The sequence below is a fragment of the Cupressus sempervirens genome, chromosome 10, assembly GCF_028749045.1.
Source record: "Cupressus sempervirens isolate cs-2001-9-10 chromosome 10, ASM2874904v1, whole genome shotgun sequence".
Lineage (NCBI taxonomy): Eukaryota > Viridiplantae > Streptophyta > Pinopsida > Cupressales > Cupressaceae > Cupressus > Cupressus sempervirens.
Window position 1 is genome coordinate 607,360,485 of NC_143127.1, and position 19,973 is coordinate 607,380,457.

Genomic DNA, 19,973 nt, shown 5'->3' on the forward strand with positions numbered 1-19,973 from the left:
AAAAATTAACCTAAGGATACCTAGGGCATAATTCAATGTACACCAGAACCCTCCATTAGATATTGACAAGAAACAAGGTACTTTTAGATTATCCTTGCCAATGGACTTTATTTAGCCAGTAGTATTTATCATCCAGTACTTCACGTGCGAAGGACATTACAAATACCTACATGCCCTACATTTCAAGATTTTGGCTCACCTACGGTATGATTACAAATAGGTAAACCTTCCAAATTTATTGTTTAACATTGTTAAGAAGAAATCTTATTTAGTACAATCAAGAAAGGATTAGTCTATCTCTCACCATTACATAATAAAATTAATCATATAAATGGAGTTGAATAAGCAAGCAATTGGGTCATGGGAAGATTTTTTGAATTTGAAAGAGGTAGAGGCTAGGTTGGTCATCCCTAGAGGCTAAGGTGTTGGATGTAGGGAAACAAAATCTATTGGTTTCTGTAAAGTTGTTCTTAGAGTTAAAAATTTTCCTAAAGCCTCCTCCTCTAGTTCTAGACTAACTAAGAAGAGGATTTACAAATTTGAACCCTCCATTACTAGCAAAAAGAGGAGCAAAAAATATAGAAGTTTCTAGTACCCTTGAGACCTCATCATCTGCTAAGAATAGGTCTACCATTAAGAAAGGTAAATATAAAACTATGGAACCTAAGGTAGTAAGGTTAAAACAACAAACAGATGAGGAGAGTAACATTAATTAAACCCTACACCTGCAAGAGCAGAAAGATTCAAAAAAAAACTCCTAAAGCACTTGCGGTGGAAATACTTGTAAGCAAGAGGAAATGAAAGAATCCTCCATGCTTGTCAACACCACACATAGGGTAAACTAAAAGGATTTTTTAGGGTAGGGTTCCTAGAGCCTCTATTTCCATAGTTACCCTTGAGTTTTATGAATATGAAAAGGAGTCATCTCTAGAGGAAAAATTTCAGCAAAACATAGCCATTAAGAATCAGTACCAATCCTAGAATTAGCAGCTAGAAGTTGACTATAGTGTTGTCTATGTGCTTATTGATAGTGGTAAGGAGTCTAGTGAGATTGAAGTATCTAAGGAGTTTGAAGGAAGCCCTAATATACAAGATATTGGTGAGAATCCTATAGAGTTTATTTTGGAAGACAATCTAGAACTTAGACAAGAATTTCTTGAGAAAGTAATGGAAAAACTCAACCAAGATGGGTTAGACACATTAGCTACAGCAGCTACTAAATCCAATAGGGAAGAAAATATGGTGACAATAGTTTTCATAAGAAAAGGAGAATGTTCTACACTATAGAGTGTCAACAAATCTCCCATTTGGCATCTGAATGGATAGACCTCTTTAATCAAGAAACATTTCCACCACCCAATCTATCTACACCTTTATCCATAGGAATTAATTTGTTTCAACAGTTTTTATGGGAGAGAGCTCAATGGAAGATGGAGAAAGAAAAACTATAACATGTTATTAGTGAAAAAAGCTACTAGTTTAAATAGAGTTTAGATCATAATTAAGTCTTGAAAAGAATAATTGAGGAGATCATAGGATTGATTCCTAAATTAATGGAATGTAGGTCATCATCACTAGTGTATGCCTTGTTTCTTAAAGAGAAATTTACAAATTTTAAATTGACTAGAATTGTGGAAGGTCTTAATCCCTCTATTTCTACCCCACATGAGTTTATGATGCATTTCAATTAGTTTACATGGCTTTGAAAAACTTACTATGTGAATTATTTCTTCATAATCTAGTAGTACCTAAGGACACAGAGTGGAACTCACTCTTGTATATATGAGATGTGTAGTTAAGAGTAGTGATGACAAGATACAGAATGAAATAAGTAGAGAACATCAAGTTGCACCTTACAGGGAGAGGAAAATGATAGCACCATTTTTCATGAGACCAGAAGTTCAATATTCTAGATGAGCATATCTAGATTGGATTTCTATTCTAGGAAATCCTGAAGAATGTAGTAAGGTGTGTTTAGTTAGAGAATGAGCCTTTATAGACTAGGAAAAACACTCCTCTCAAGCTTTTTAGATAGTAATTATTGCCTCAAGCCAACAATGGATTAGGATACCACATGATCTAAAAATAAGAGAACTTGACTCTCCTTAGAATCTGACTTTTGCTACTATTAGGGTTCCATGGTATATTGAGTTGGGGAGAACTCAGTGCTAACATTGGTTTCCATTAAGGTATCAACTCCCCATCCTCCTGCAGCCAATGTTAGTAGTAAATAATAATGCAAAGGATCATGATATGACCATAGAAGTACACCACCAAAAAAAGGCTCAAAGAGCATTATGGGTACTTTAACTATGTGAAGAATGAGCCAAAGGAAAGGACACCTAGTGATTGGCAAGTGTAGGCTTGAATCAGGAACTTCATAATTGTTGGGGGCCAGCAATAGATCAGTTGGGGGGAATGATGAGCCTCTAAAAGGCCTTTATTTTGAGATCCTTTTTATCTTTTTCTTAGACAATTATCTTGTAGAAACATTTATGACTTTATGGTTTTAAGAAAATGAGCTTATGTTTTTATGAATATGTTACCTATATGTTAATACATGAAATTGAAGAATAGATAGTTTAGATATGCTATATTTGCTTGAATCTATGGACTTCTATGGTATAAAGAAGGAATATTACATGCAAACAAATGTTTTCTCATCCATGCTATGTTTTTGGTAGATTCCTTCCTGTAGCCATAAGATTTGCTAAGAGTGATAGTTTGAACATTATACCTTTTCCAACATTGATGATGAAATGATTATATGTATGTGGAAGTTCTATGCATTTAATGTTTTTACATACTTACCACGCATGTTCAAAGTTAGCACTTTAGTGCTAAGTCAAATTTAACTAGATTATTGAATCACTGCAATGAGTAGAATATTGTGTGATTTATATTATGGTAGTGCACTAATATAGCTCCCTCAATCTACTATATTCTTGGAGGAGTTAATCATGATTAATTATATTTTTGTTGTAAACTTTATGAACCTATAATTGATCCTCATTGATAGAGTGATCATAGAGTTAGGAAGTTGTCATATTTTCCCTTTAAATAACATCCATTGTAGCTTTGAAAGAAGTTTTTTGGAGAGAAAGATAGAATGGATTGATTTTCATAACAATAGCTTGTGATCTTCTTTTTAATCAGATGTAATCTCTTACCATGAATGAATAGAATACAAAGTTCAACTTTCCATATTTTGTATTAATTGTCTTTTATGTTCACTCATCTTGGAGAGGGGGGGGGGGGGGGGGGGGGGGGGGGGGGCGGTGCGCACTTGGTGACTGAACTACTTTGTTACAATAGATTTCATTTCCTTTTTTGTTTATTTGCAAGGTAGAATTTTGTTATTCCTATAGCCATTGATAATAGAATCAATGAAATTTTCCTACAACATAGGTGCATAGATAGATTTATTATTTGCAACATTACTTTAAGCTCTAAGATAAGATGTTGTTTCAATTCTTAGCTTAAGTATCCTTTAGTATTCCCTTTGTTTTAGTTGTAATGACTTAAAGATGAATTAGAGAATATAATTTATAGCCACCCTCTCAAGCTTACACTACTAGGTTGACAAAATAAAATGAAGTCAATATGTTATTCATTAAGACAACACATGATTCTGTCTAATCATGGAGTCATTTTTGAAATCATGCCCAATCCTTTTTTCTAAAATATTAAGCTAACCAGCCAATCTAATCTAGGAATGTTTTCATAAGACCAATCAAATTCGATCTGCCTTTCTAAAAATAATCTACCAAACTCATCTCTTTCTTCTAATTATAATGAAGCTACAAAATGTATGATCTTTGGGTTGTTAGGTGTTCCCAAATTTACTTCTTCTATCATTTCCACAAGTAATGTTGATCTTTCCTTCAACGTGTGTATGTCTAATCTTCCATGCCTAAGCATCTCAAAGACATTTTCACCCTTGGATATGTCTTTTGTTTTTACTTTTTCATGATCTAATGGTGCCTTTCATTTTTCACCAAGAGACCTATTTTTCTTTTTTTTGCTATTTTTCCAATTTTATGAGTGGAATATGGAGTTGACTCCCCAAAATATTCCATAATGTTTAGGTCAATGGAAAAGAATGATTTTTGGTCTCCTCCTAGTAAGTCTTCATGGAGTTCAATTAATTCTATGATGGTGTTGTCATTTTTGAAATGATCAAAGGTCGATGGTCCTTGTTGGTCCCAATCAATAAGTTCAGGGTAAACTAGAGAAATTCCACCATTAGTTTTGAATAAACTATGGTCAAAGGAAAAGATATGGGTGTTACTATCATATGGGTCATAAGCTCCATGTTTAGAGGTAGGAGGACTTGGGCCCCATCAAATTTTGTAACAAGATTCTAGATGGGTTGTGGGATTAGGTAGGGTGCTAGTGATATGTTTATCCTACATTGGTAGTTCATCAAGATCAAAGATGTGGTCAAGACCATAGGAGCTATTAGGATCATAAATGTTAGGTTTAGTTTTTGTGGTGTCAAGTTGGGTGTTCTTAGATGCCTTTTCATCAATCAAAGTGTTCACATTCTTAAACAAGGATGACTTGGCATTAGGGAGACCCAATACAAATGGCTTGAATCCAAGTCCTAGGCTATATGGTCATCATGTTACAGTAATAGGCTCAATAATGCCTTGTTTTTTAGGTCCTAGGCTACTACATCCATCATATCCCTTTTTATGCATGATGGTAAATCTAGGCCCATACTTTTCTAAGGATATAGGAGTAGGTTATTGTTCTTCTTTATCATCTTCAATCCATGTAGATGTGTTTTCATAAACATGCTCTTCATGAAGGCCACTTCCACTAGTGAAAGTCATGGAAGGTTTCTTATATAATGTGAATTTGGGTTTGATCTACATAATTTGTCATTTTCCATAGGATTTGGGAGAAAGGGGTAATTTTGCAATGTAGAAGGCCTATGACATGGAATATTCACTAGAACCTTAAGCTTTAATTTTGAGCTTTCCTTTAAATGTGGTTTTGATCTTGGTAGGATCAACATATTTAGAGGAATCAAGTGGATTGGCTTCATTTTTTATTAGGAGTTAGTATGTAGTTGTTCCTATAAGACTAGCATAGAATTGGAATGGGACTAGATCACTAGGCATTATGACATCTACATTATTATAGGAAAATTTTAAGCACTAGTGGTACATAGAAGGCACCACTTTCATAGCATGAATCTAAGGGCATCCTAGTATCATGTTGTAATTCATTTCTATATCTAAGATTTGGAATAATGTATTCTTAGTGGCTAGACCAACTCTTATGGGTAATATGATAACACCCTTAGAGAAGAGTTCACCATCATCATAGGCCTTTATTTTGATTCCTATGAGAGGGATCCACATCTTCTTCTGAGTAACCCAAACCCTTGACAACTTTAAGGGTATAGATGCTTAGTTTTGCTCCTCCATCTACTAAGACACGTATGACGTTGGCATTATGGATAAAGATTATGAGATGAAGGGGGTCATTGTGGTTGGTTCTATCTTTAGGAATATCTAGAGATTAAAATGTGATATGTTGTGATATGGATAGGTTCCCAAAGATGGCCTAGAATTTGGAAACATCAATGTTATCTAGTAATATGGGCTCTTGTAAAGCTTGGTCAAGGATCTTTTGATGCAACTATGATGTATGCAGCAAATTTGGGATGGATATTTGTGGCAAGATTTTTCCAAGCTAGTTTAAAAGGCTAGAATATGAAGAAGTCAAATTAGTAAGTCTATTACAGGTTATGGGTCTAGTAGGGGTTGTAGGTCTAACTAGGGCCATAGGTCTAGTTGAGGCTCCAAGTAAGGTAATCCAAGCGCGATGGGTGGTTATAGCACAATGAGGGTCTTTATCTTTTATGGTGAATGAGGATATGTAGGAGTCAAACTCATTGAAATAGATGATAGTGTAGTCATATCCAATGTGTGTGTGTAGTTTACATTAGGTTGGGAGCTTAACACTAGTACATTTGCACTTATTTTTCTACCAAAATTTTAGACCAAAGCTATGAATTTATTCTTTTAAGTTTTCATCCCCGTGTTGATCAAAAATGTCCTAAATTTTCCTAAGTTGGTCAAAATTTTGACCAACTCAGGTCATAACAAAGGAAATGAAATTCATTATTTTCTTAACAAGTCATAACAAAGGAAAGGAAAGTCATTATAATCATATATTTTCAGGTCATTACTCTTATCGTATGTCTTATTATACAGGAAAATCATTAGTTATAGGCTTCATTGTAAATTATGGGTAAACAAGGCTCATTTTGCAGTGGATCCCTTCCAGTTGATTCTACTGGATAGAGAGGTAGTTGAACCAAAAGAAAGATTGTGGATTGTTGAATAGATTATGACCATATGAGAGATAGCCTTCTAGCATTTGGAAATCTATAATTATGGAGAAAAAAGTTCAGAGAGGACCCAATGATTTTAGGAGAAAATCAATCACAATTTATAGGTAGATTCATTAGTGTTTTGACTGCTATTCATGGGCATTCTTGCCATTTCTACTAATTTTCCTCTTATCGTCATTATTGGAACCTAGCAATTTTTCCTTTGCTTGGATATATGCTCAAACTTGGAGCTATTTGTTTCCTTTTTGTTTGAGGGCTTTTTAAATATTTTGTAGAGGTATTTTTATAGGCCTCTTCTTATATTGGCAATTTTCTAAGAAGTTTTCAAGCATTTATGTTTCATATCTTCTAATATTTTTCACCATTTTCATGGCATTCTGCAGCTGGAGCTTTGTTTCTTACCTAATATATACTTGGAGAATTTTGGTACTGGAAAATCATCATGAGAGAAAAAATGAGAAAGACCTTTTCTCTCCAAGTTTTTACATATTTCTTCATTGTTAGTGCTTGCTTTTGCTTCTTGAAAGGAAAGACTTTGTTTATAATTTGGTATTATATTAGCTTTATTGAATTACCACAACTCGTGGCCTTCAAAAATATGCTCCAGCTAACATTGGAAAAGGTCTAAGAGATCAAGTGGCCCCAACAAAAAAGATGTGTTTTAAATGTGTTTGTTTCTAATAGTGTGTATGGACCTTATCTAGAGTTTCCTTGCAAGGAATAGGTTAGGTTGTGGTTCTCCTTGTCTCTTTTGTCATCTCAATTAAATGTTTCATTTTATTGTTGTCTTTTGCCCTAGCCACAAAAAAACTTCGCACAAACTCATGATTATCTTTTGAAAAAGCCACAAAACCTTTTGGCCATAGATACTTTGGGCTTTTCAACAAGAAAATCATCTTTACCAAAGGAAACATGTAGATGCTAGTAGATAACATGCATACAGTAAACTTTGAAAGATTTATAAATGACTCTTACATGCAAACCTTTAGATCTTGGTTGAAATGGTTATGTTTGGAGGGTTTACTTATTTTTGGAAGTCACTCTATCTAAATTAGAAATGGAGCTTCAAAATCTTACCCTAATATTAAACTAGAGAATACAATCAAGCCTTGGGGTTCTTTTTGGCAGGGTTCATTGAAGTTAATGCAGCTGATGTCAATATGAGACCAATCTTCTTGAACACAGAGAAGTGTAGAGGGATATTAAGATGTAGGAAAATTCAAAAGATGAAGCAATCTTAGAAAAAGTTGTTTTTGATGCTTCCAAAAATAGCAAGAAGCACCATTAGTACATCTTATATGGTGCCTCATAGTGAACAAAAAGTACAATATGAGAATAAATGGTTTTATTGGTTCAATGGGAGACAAAGGCTAAACAAAACAAAACCAATAAACACACAATAGATGAGAAGTAAATGAAGGATAGGGCTCTACAATGTACCCTATTAGGATACTTGATATGTCATGACAAATAATTCACTTTAATTTACACTTGTGTTATCTGATCTTCTTGATTGAATCTCAATATTATAACAAATATTAGTACTATAGTAGTACATGGTATTCATCTCCTTTATTATCTTTTCCTTATGAAGAGTTTCAAAGTATTTTATATTCACTTATTCCTGCATTTAGTAATGTTTTCTTTACATAAGTAAATTAATATGATCATTTGTACTTTCTTCATAGTGTTGATGTGTATAAGATCTTCTTACCTTTTGTTAATTACTCGGCAGATGTGTCCTTGACTAGTGGCATGGTCTATCTAACCTCTCCAAAGCATATTGTAATGGCATCTTATGGTTTTTTGTTTAAATAATGAACTATCAACTAGTAGACATCCATACAATTGTAATTGGAGAAATCTTGATAAAAATGTGAGGTCTAATGATTAATTTGGTCTTTGATGCACATTCTAGATATCAGATTAGTGGTCTATCTAATGGTGAATATTATGATGGGTTAAGTTCTCAAATTATCTAGGGAGCAATAGAATTCATGATCTTTACCAAGATTTGATCATTTTTCATATAGTGTGACTTACAACCATATCTTATGAACAATACTAATCCACTCATATGAAAGAAGAGTAAAAATGTATGGCTCACTCATCTTGAGTGATCTCTTCTAGACATGCATTTTCTTTTATATTGTTTCTAGCTATTTGATTCTTTATTCTATAACTAAATATAGGTATCTTAATTCTTGTTCCATATTAGCTTCCTAAGGAAGAGTTTTTCTCAGTGTTCCATATGGACTATCTTACTCACGTATTGCATACAACTTAAGTGATGAACATTTACACTTATCTCCGTCTCTAGACTATATTCTCCCTTGTTCTACTTGATTGATGAGTAAGGTTTGTCCTTCCTTTAATGAGCTATGATGAGGTGCCAACTCTTCAATGCTATAACAAATCATAACCCTTCCAATTAATGGTTAGTGTTTAATATTTAGGGACTTGGGCAAATTATTTTAATAAATTATTCTATCATAAAGTGATTATATTAATCATTTTTATTATTTATTTATCAAGACTAACTTAGGAAATAATTAAATTATTTCCAAATTATTTGTGGCTCATTCAATTGGACCCTGATCTGAGTTTTTTCAGATGACACATGCACTAATGTTGTCTTACTACTACAAGATAACTAACAGTCTCTTACCTAAACTTTACAAACTTGCCTAGAAAGGAACTATGTCAATAATCTCTAGGCTGGTCCCAAAGGTCTCCTGGTGCATCTTAGGCAACTCCCTGTCCACCCTTAAAAATTAATGATTCCTTCTAAAATATAGGAATCTACCCAAACTAGTCAATCTAGCTCACAAAGCCCTGATATGTCTCTAAAAGCTCTAAATGGGTCCTTTATGTTGTCTATTAGCCTATAGGAACCAAATAATTGGCCAACTCTAGTAAAGATAGTGGTAGCACAAAAATGGGACATTACATAATGATTTTGGCAAAGATTGTCTTTCACCAACATTTTATGATAAATTTTTTAATTTTGTTTTTTATTTTTTTTTTTGATTTTTTTGTAATTTTTTTATCATAGAAATTTCAATGCTTGGCTTGGAAATTGATAAGCATATTGAAAGGAACCTAACTATCAAAATAAATCACACCAAAGAGACCCAAAATCTGAAACTTACATTTATTCAAATAATTTATAATCTAGCCATACCAAGTTAGTTACATGTAATAGATGCAATATTTGGATTGAATATTTTGCAACTCTTAATTGTGATCTTTGTTATTTTTGTCCTGCTGATAGAAACCACCAAACTCTTATTTTGTGCTACTTCTAGTTTCTATGATTATACCCCTTAATTTCCATCTAGAAATGGATTGTAGTTACTATTGATGTTGTATGGATAGCACAAAGTAATTGGAAAATGATTAATACATAGCTCCAAAACTTTGATTTGCAACTTGATACCTGATGCTCACGAAATGTTTTTTCAAGTCTTAACACCAAACTTGTGCATGCCTAGATTTGGCATAGAGATGATATGGCCAAGGAAATGAAGTCAAAAATTTATGTAATTTTCCTTACAATACCCGATAATTGAATAACTGATATGTCCTTTTTTTCCCAGTCTAATGCAAATCATCCTCCAAATTTGAAGACACTATGATGCTATCTTTGAATAGTAATACAAAAACTCATATCAAGAAAGCTAGGTTTTCATCTATTTCCCTCTACTTGTTCCAAACACATCCATACATGATTCATTTATTGTTTCTAGTAAGGTTCTTCTTACTTGAGTTTCTTATTTCACTTTCACCTCAAGTTTAATCCTGTTGATTCCTACATGTGCTTCATTTTCTCCATCAACAATTGGATGTCATTAAAGCCTTTGATTTTCTCCATATTACATAAAGTGGACTCATTATGTTATTTGATTATTCTATTTGGGGAATAGATGAGAGATATTTAAAGCTTGAGAAGAGCTCTAATGAAGTTCTAGAGCTTGGAGAAGCTTGGGAGTTTATTGTAACATCCCAATTTTTGTGAGCATCGGTTTTCAATGGTTTATCCTATCACTAGGTTCTCATATGCTAATAATGATGTTTAGAGGGCCCTATTTATGAGATATTTGGTATCACAATTGGTAGTTTTCATCCCTAATTCATTGGCATATATTGAGACATTGTTATTTAGGGTGTTCTGGCACCATTTTAATATACTTATCATTTGTGATAAGTGTGTTGAAAAGGGCCATCCTTACTATTTATACTAGACACCCTTGTTAGTAGCAAACACAATAGGAAAACATCATTTTCTTGATTTATTAAGAGGACAAAATCAATTCTCATGAAGCCCTAAGATAGAGTTTTCATAGTGTTCAATCAAGACATGGTAAAGGCCACCTTCTAGCATAGAGCCCTTATTTCCCTACTATTTATCCCCCTATGCATGCACAATGGCCCTATGGTGGAGCAAGTGACCAAACTCCTCCTAACATTATAGGGCCCTAATAAACCCTACCTTTCATGGAGCCCTTTAGAATAGTCAGGATCTACCTCAAAATCAAATCAAGTTGAGGGAACTTAATGGAAACCTCCTTAAATTAGGGTTTGAATTGTATCCAAAATAAAATTTAAAAGTTTGCAATTTATTTTAAAAAGACACTTAGACAATTCTCATGGTTTGTAGTGCTTGTGGTAACATTTCTATGATTTCATCGAATCTAATATTGACCTAAGACTCCACCCCATCTTACTTAACTAATCATTTTTTTCTATTCAAATTACTCAACATTTAGATTGATTTATCAAGCACACATGTGCACTACATAGATGTTTAGTGCACATTGTTCCTATGAACCTTCATGGCAAAAGAGGCCATTGAGTATTGTACCTATTGTCTTTGCTAGTGTAATGCCTTCTTTAGAAGGCCACCAATGTTGAGAATCCTTTGGGTTATTTAAAACCTCCATTTGCCCCCATTTTGAAGCTTCTTGGTTATTCAAATTGTTTTTGGAGTTATCTCTACAAATCTCTTGACCATTTTGGGCAATTTTCATAACTCTTTGTTCATCTTGCATTGTTGCTCCACCCTCCTTCATTGCATAGTAACACATATTGACCTTTATTCCAACAAGCTTTGACTTCTTGGCTGAGTTATCCTTGCACTAACTCTTGTAGATTTGAATAAGCATATCATAGTGTGTTTATCTTTTCTTCTCATATCTATAATTGTTTATCTAATCATATTTATCTTGGCTTCCATGGATTTGGAATCACCAAAATATGGGTTTGAATTTGGCATGCTTCTTAAGCAAAAAACCACAAGCTATTCCTTATGTGTGTGTGTAAGTTTGAGGCATGGACTAAAGTGGTACATTGGGAGTTTCCATTGGAGGGTTGCAATTCCTCTTTCCTTTCTCTTGTCTTTAAATCATATACTTTTATTTTGTACTTTTCTTTTTGTTTCATGTTCTTAGCTTAACTTTTTTTTCTATTTACTTGATTTACCTTATTGTACCTTCTTGTATGACCATCTATAGCATGTCCATAAAAGATAGACATGTGCTAAATTGGCACCCCAAATCTGCATTGTAGTCCTTTAAGTCATATAGTTGTCTTGGATAAAGAGATCACTTAGCCTACCAGTTGGTCTTAGTTGTTTTCCCTTTCTATTTATATACCCTAAATATTTTTATCATCTTGTATCATTGAGTTATTTCATTAATCATTAGTTAGCCTTATAGTTAGGATCATTTTTTTAATCTAACCAAATCTACCTAGCTTGTTAGAACACTATTATAAATGAGGTGGTGTTGGGCCATTCATCAAATTAAGTTTTCTATGCAATTGATTTGATTTCCCCTCTTAATTCTGATCTTCCACTTATGTACCTTCCATAGTGTCTTAAGCTATTGTAGATTTTTCATAGAATCTTTCTATCAATATAAATCTAATTTCAGATTTTTCAATGTGGGGATTCCGTTCTTGGAAACAAAAAAGAAAATTTCCATCTGTTGGGTATTAAAAAGTGTTTAGCATTGTATTTTACCATTTTGGATTCATGTTTCTCATGAGATGTTGAGTATTTTAGTTATCCTCAATAATTCAAGAGAAGCATTGAGTGTGATAGTTTTATTTTAGTGCAATATTCTGTATTATTTTCTCCAAAATTTTCTTTCTAGTGTCAAAAAATTGTGAATCGAAAAAGACAGGGATTCATCTTTTGATTCCATATCCCTTTCTCTATAAATTGTCAAAATCTTTCCTACTAAGATTAGCCTTGAAAAGAAGTTAGTTTCATGATTCAAGTCAAGAATTTGGAAAGGAGAAGATTTTTACCAATTGAGTTCTCCTAAGTTACAGGGCCTCCTACTTCTATATCTTTTTTATAGTTTTGTGCTAGGTGGGCATGAATCCTCATGATAATTATGAGGTGAGCTAGAAACTAGCTTTTTAGAACAATTCTTAGAGATGTTCCCACAAGTTTACTAGAAGAAGTAGTTGAATGGAATGTGTGCATAGTCTAGGCTTTGAGTGTGAATCCAATCTAGTATTTTGATAATTACATAGCTTTGGCAAGCCCTTTTTCAAGGTTAACTTGGACACAAAGTCTAGCATGGGAGGTCTTATGGACTTTAGGGGGAATCCACTAAACAAATTTTTGAATCTAGTTTCTGATTTGTTGAAGAATTTTCATATTCCAAAGGTGTAGAGTTATCTAAATTGAAAATTTTTAAGGCATATCCACTGTAGGATTGAAACAAGTTGTTCAATGTTAGAGAAAAAAGGATAGGAGCCCATAAAAATGGTGAGAAAATAGTGGCTACACAACTAGAGCTCAAGGAAGAGATTTTGGAACCCAAGGAATTCACAATCCATTTTTCTAGGACAATAGGGCTTGGTCAAATCCAAATGAACTGATCAATCAATACTTTAAGGAGGAATTTCCACCAATGCCACTTTGTCTAGCTCAAAAATGGACCATTTATATTAGGAATAGGCAGCTAAGAGGAGAATAATATTGTAGAGTCATATGACATAGGAGGGAGTTTGGCTTTTAAAATCTTCAAAGAGACAAAATCATTTGGTGGTAGGCTACTAAAATGAGCAAAACTTTAGTAGATTGGTGTAGGGGTGCACCATTCCATGGTAGTCCATGTTGGATAAATATATAAAGTCCTTGCACTATTAACACATGGATTGGGCAAGTGAGATTTATATACAAATGGACTGGTTAGTTTAGTAGGTGCTCACCATCCCCTTATCATGAGTTGATTGATCAATATAATATTAGTTAACCCTTAAGTTTTTAGTGTTTTTTGTTATTATTCAAATTTTGCATCTATAATAAAAAGTTTAGAATTATATCAAGCTAGAGCTTATCTCAAAAAAAGCTTTAAATGAGCAAATCTCGCATTGCTCATACCTTATTACCCAAGCACAAGATTTTTCACAACTAACAATGAATGATGTAAAAAGATTATATATCATAAACATGTCACTAAGTGCTATCCATCATCTTGTACTACTTCCAATTTCATTTTTTTAAAATCAAGTTACAATAGTTTGTAAATTTTTGTACAAAATTATATTGTAGACCATTGCATGTTGGTGATTCGATGACCAAAATTTGTTTATGTTTATTGAAATATGCCATTTATTTGATATCTCCCTACAAAATGCACCAATGACCAAATTTCAAAAACAAGAAAATACAATAGATTTTTGTGAAATTTTTAGTATATGTTCTTCATGATTTGCATATTTTTTGAATGTGGGAAAAAGAAAAATTGATATTTTTTTCTCTCAAGCATGTTTTGTAAGGAGATTAGCCCACATCAAAACCAAGTGGGGTCACACAATACATTTTCATAAAGTTTCTAATATAGTTTCAAAGGGTGAAATTCCTTTTTTCTTTTTTTCTTTGGTGCTTAGTTTTACTGAATGGGCCACAAGGTGAACCACTTATATTTATCTAGCATTTTCTTTAATCTGTTAAGTAAAGGATGGAAATTTTGAAAATAATGGAAGTTTCATTAATTATAACAAAGTGATTTCATGTAATATACCCTTATAAAGTATCTGAGATCCTTTCTAAAGGTGATTCTTTTCCCCTTTTTTTTTCTTTGGTGTCCTTAATTTCACTATATGTGCTAGTGTGAGCCTTTGATATTCAACTAACATTTTCTTTTAGCTATTAAATTTATTGTTTTCTTCTTATTTCTTGTTTTGAGGCCATAATGATACTTCTACATGTCTTATTCTTACTTGTTGCATTTTTTGATAATGTTATTTCTATTTTTATCTTATCACAATGTTCAAATGTTTTATCTACTATAAAAATGATTTTCATACATTCATTCCAAAACTAGAGCAACAACAGATGATGATATTCCTCCTTCTCACCAAAATCAACTAGTAGGAGGTGGACATCAATTTTTTGGGAATGCAAGACCTTTTGTATGTCCAATGTCATATGCTAGAATTTAAAATGATATGAAGCCTCAAATTCATTGGATTGAACAAGAGGCATACAGTTCTATTCTTAGAGCCTTCAAGGCACAATCAGATGCAATTACATGGGTATTGCCTATTCTATAATACATACTCATTAGTGTCTTCTATCACAAATTGCATTATTTGACATTAATTTTCTTTTCTTTTCTTGCAATTTATTTTATTTTTGAGGAATTTTTTTTCTTGCAGTGCTTGTAGATTTTAGGGAGTTAACTTACATGTCATGAATTTTATATTTTTATCTTGAAACTTATGGGTTCTTTAAAAATAATTTGTTTCAGGAAAAAGAGGGTTTGATGTCTGAGTTGAGAAAAGAACTTAGAGTTTCTAATAAGGAGCATACAGAACTCTTGGGAAAGTCAATGCAGATGATTTATTGAGATGAATAAGGTTCAATTCATGCTCATTGTAATACATACAATTATAGGAAATAGTGTTTTAATGGGGAAAATTAAATCTATGCTCATTTTGACATTTTAGGTAGTTTCATTCATTTGATTAAGGAGATGGACAAATTCTTGATATGATGAAACATTATTAACTGTTATGCACATTGTTATTTGTGAGACTCCTTTTTAGATATCTACATTTTAGAAAAATTCTTGTTTAACACTAGAGAATCTCCTAAAGTTGTACAAGATGAAAGGTTTATTATTAGTTATTTAAATGTTAGATCAAAGAATGGAGACAGGGAACTCTTAACCAAGGTGGCTTAGTAAGAATTGGTCCACCAGCCCCTAATCCATCCCCTAGTCCAACTATTTCAGCATCACGGAAGAAACAAAAAATAGCTCATGTGTTGCCATCTCTACCAATGCCACCATATTTAATGATGCATCCTTTTCCAACTACTACAATACCACAACCTTCATCATTAGCAAAAAGAGGAGCTTCTCTTAGAACTAAGAACAAAAAAAACCAGAGTAGTTAGTAATTAATTTCTAAATTTGCTATAAAAAAAAAAAAATTTGTTTCTTGAAATATTTTTGTTCTAAATTGTTCCAAGTATTTATAAGTTCTATAATAAAGGAGAAATGATTTTTACTATAGAGTCAGCAAATGCCTATGTTGTATGCCCCAATCGAGGCTCAACAGTTACCTCCTACTCTTTGAGTAGTAGGGAGAGGATAGTTTAGGAACTAAGGACCATCAAAACCTCTAGGTTGCAGTGAAGCTATAGCTCTTAACCCCTTGGTGGGCAAGAAAGTGAGGACAAGGTGGCCAAAAGACAATAGCTTTTATGAGGTTGTTATTACCAATTATGATCCAATTAAGGTATTGAAATTATTTTAGCTCAATGTTAATAATTTGATTTTTGTTTTATGGAAATTATGATATCTATGTGAAATATTGCTGCTTAGTAAACATTTTTTTTGTTATAACACAAGGCCACTAAAAAAAACTTATACTTGAAGAGGTCCCACTTCATATATTACAGGGTCATTACCGCAATATTTTATTGTCTACTTGGTGTTTTTTCTAGCAAGGTTGGGGTTTTAAAGATTATAGTGTCACAAATTTGGTATCTTTTAGCATACGTTCTTTCATTATGTGTTGTCTAAAAAACCTAGATCGATAGCTTATGTTTACCTTTTTAGTATAGATGAAAATTTTGAATATTATTCATGATTGCTAAGGATTTCAAATTGAAAAAAATTATAGCAATACACATAACCCCAACTATATAACTAAAGCTTTCCTTGAAATTTACTTTTAAATGAATAGGAATTGTCATAAGAATATAGTACCAGTTAAGTAGATACTTGGAAATGATTATTGTAATATTTTTTAACAAGTTCCTTCTAAAGTGACTAATATGCCCAACTAGTTGTACAGGTAGAAATTTGCAATTCTTGCTCATTATTTCTCTCACCTTCCCCTTGTCCTACTACATATATGCTACTCTTTTCTAGACCTATTGTCCCTTCACCAAATAGAGATATTTTTTGTACAAATGGGTTCTTGCAAAGTAAACTTTATTAGTTGCAGTGATTATTTACTTCAACAGTGACTTGATATGCCCAACTAGTCATATAGGTAGAAATTTGTAACTCTTCCTCATGATTTCTCTCAAACTCCCCTTGTCTCACTACTAGTCCACTAGCCTTTCCTAGACTTTTTGACCCTTCACCAAATATAAACCTTTCTTGTAGAAATGGATTCTTGTAAAGTAAACTTTATTAGTTCTTGTGGTTATTTGTAATGCTCAGTTTATTCTCTATCTATCTATCTAGCTTTACATGTGTTTTTTGTATTGTAGTAATATGTCCACATGCCTGCACATGCAGAACCATTCTTGTTTTCTTTTAGGTCCCAATTTTTTGCTAGTTATAAGTTGATTTTGTTATAAAAATACATGGTACCTTAAAGAAAGAGTGATATTACATTTACCATATGGAAAAATGTGAGCATCATCCCATTTCTTGAAGTCTCCAAACAAGAGATGTGGACATTGTTAACAACTAAATAGCTATATATATTAATATATATGATTTTTCCCTTGTTGATTAAAAAATGGTTTGTGTATGGTTAGGGATTGCATGCATTCATTTATGATATTAATATGAGTAGGGAGACTTTTGAATGGGTTAACTTGAAGGAGTTATGCCATTTTCCTTCTTTTGATTACTCAAATCATGAAATTAAACACTGCACCCTAGTTAGTGTGCAGCATTCAATTTCTTAACTATGTTATATGCATTCCCTTGATCACACTTGTTTATGTATTTTATTTTTGGTTAAATGCTAAAGACCTGAGTCATCTATATTTTACTATGATAAAAATCAACATATTTCAATTTTGGCATATACTGTTAGTATTTCCATGTCTTGTAGTAAAACCACTTGTGTTGTCATTTTGCTTGACCTTTTTATCTCAAGATGAATGTGAATGGCTTACTTATATTCTATCAATTCCTATTTGAGCATGCACATAAGCTTGCTATATTGAGGAATATATTTTTGGGTTGGCTTTTACCACTCTTGTAAAATTTTGGGCTCAATCATTCTTTTATGGTTGTCCAAACACCTTGAGAAAGGTTCTAGTGGGTATACTTTTTCCTTTCTCCTAAGATTGTGTTGGTTGGCCCTCCTAGTTGTGGGCATCTTACTTGAGAATGGTACTTCATTGATTTCATTTGGAATCTAGTAATAAATTCATCCTTTTCTCATTCTTGGAAATGGCTCCCTCATCACTCATGATAAGCAGCACAACTGCTAGATGACAGCTCGCCCTTCAGATTACTTTCTAGGAAACCACAATGAAAATCTCTATTGAACTGTTCTGCAAATTGTACTAATGAAGTTGCATAGAGATGACTTTGGGGAGCCCTTGCATAGAAATCAAGATGCTTCATGGTCCTCCAATAGAAATAATTCTAATGCCAATATTCAAAATCTGAAAAATGTGTCTTTCTTGAACACCAACACTAAGGGTCGCTGGGAGCTTTCATTATCAAATCTCCCATTAGCCACAATAGGTTCATAAAAAATTCCTAAAGCACCAAGTCGTCACCTCATGCTAGAAAATGGCTTTCCATTAGATCAACTTAAAAATCACTAAAAAAATGCTCTATACAATGGCAACCGCTACTACGCCTCTTCTAAATTTGTGTTGGTCTAAGAAGATGATCTAAGAGAGAGTCTATAGGCAGGCATTCATTAGGAGATTCACCCACTCTATTCTTTTTTTAAAAACCTCATAGCTTGGTTGAAATTTACACCAATTCTTGAAAGTTTTTGACCAAACATTAGTGGAAATATTGACCAATTCCTAAAAGTTTTCTACCAAGAATTGATCAAAATTTTGACCATTTCTTGAAAGATTTTGACTGAACATTGGTGGAAATTTCAACCAATTCTTGAAATTTTTCCACCAAGAATTGGTGGACATTTCAACCATTTCTTGACATTTTTCAACCAATATTTGCTCAAAATTTTCAGCAAAAATGGCGAATTAGAGTTAGCAAAGACAAAAAAATTTGACGAATGTATTCACTGAAATTTTGACCATTCTACAAGTTGGTCAAAATTTTGATGAGAAAAATTGCCACAAATTAGGTTGCTCAAAATTTCAACCAAAATTTATTGAAAATTGAGTCCAAATTTACTAGTGCATGAGTTTGAACTAGAGGCTTTCCCCTTATCATGATTACCCAAAGGATCCTTAAAAATAGTATGATCATAATTAGATGTTAGTAGTGACAGATCAACTTTGATCAAACCAACATCAAGAATGTCTTGGATTTCATGTTAAATTTGAAAATATGAAGTCATTTTTGTCCTTTGGTGTGGTGTTAATGACATAATTTTTTATCATCCCACAAGGACGGTTTTGTTGATGGTTCATCTTTTATAGGAGGTAACTACAAGAAGTTATTGCTCAGTAATTATTGAAGTGCAGTCTTGAGTGGTATTCCTAGGGGTGTAAATTTTCTATCTTTGTTCCTAGTGCATCTTCATGGTCTATCTTGTTTCAAAGCCTCATTTTTCTATTGTTGATGTGGTCTATGGTTAGGAGTTTCTTTATTTTTAAGGTTTTCACCTTTAATATTCTTTTGAGGTTATTCCACGTTGATCATTCATTCATCCACAATATTGGTGTAGGAGCACATAAAGTAAAAGAACATGGGAAAGATAAGATTCCTTATTTGAGATATTTAAATCCATTTCAGTCATTTATGTTGTATTTGAGTCAATATGTATAGAATATGAAGCCATTTTGTCATGAAATGTAAAAGTTGTCAATTTGCCCTAGTTGTCCTAGTAAGGTCATGAATTGGTCAAGAGGTCAAAATGTGTTTGTAAACCCAAGGAAGGATAAAAATATTGTAAATGGTGACTAATATTCCATCATAACATGTTTTTAAGGTAAGAAATAAATTTTGAAGTCAAAATTTCTATAATGTAAAAGTTGCTTAAATGTTGCAACTTCAAAACTTTGTGGTTAAAGAGTGTAATAAGTTGATTCAAAACTTAGTTGGGAAGTTCTCAACTATCAAAAATCATATAAAATAATTTTTAATGGTCATTCCAACTCAATGAATGAGAACAAGGAGAAGAAAGAATCATTTTGGAGAATTTTGGTGTCTTCAACCATTGCTATTTTGATTGG

At 32.7% G+C, this 19,973-nt stretch overlaps 1 pseudogene; it reads left to right on the top strand.

The window, feature by feature from the left end:
• Nucleotides 1-17,546, top strand: part of LOC149535320 (protein EMSY-LIKE 3-like) — a 60,422-nt pseudogene extending 42,876 nt beyond the window's left edge.
• The last annotated feature ends 2,427 nt before the right edge of the window (nt 17,547-19,973 follow it).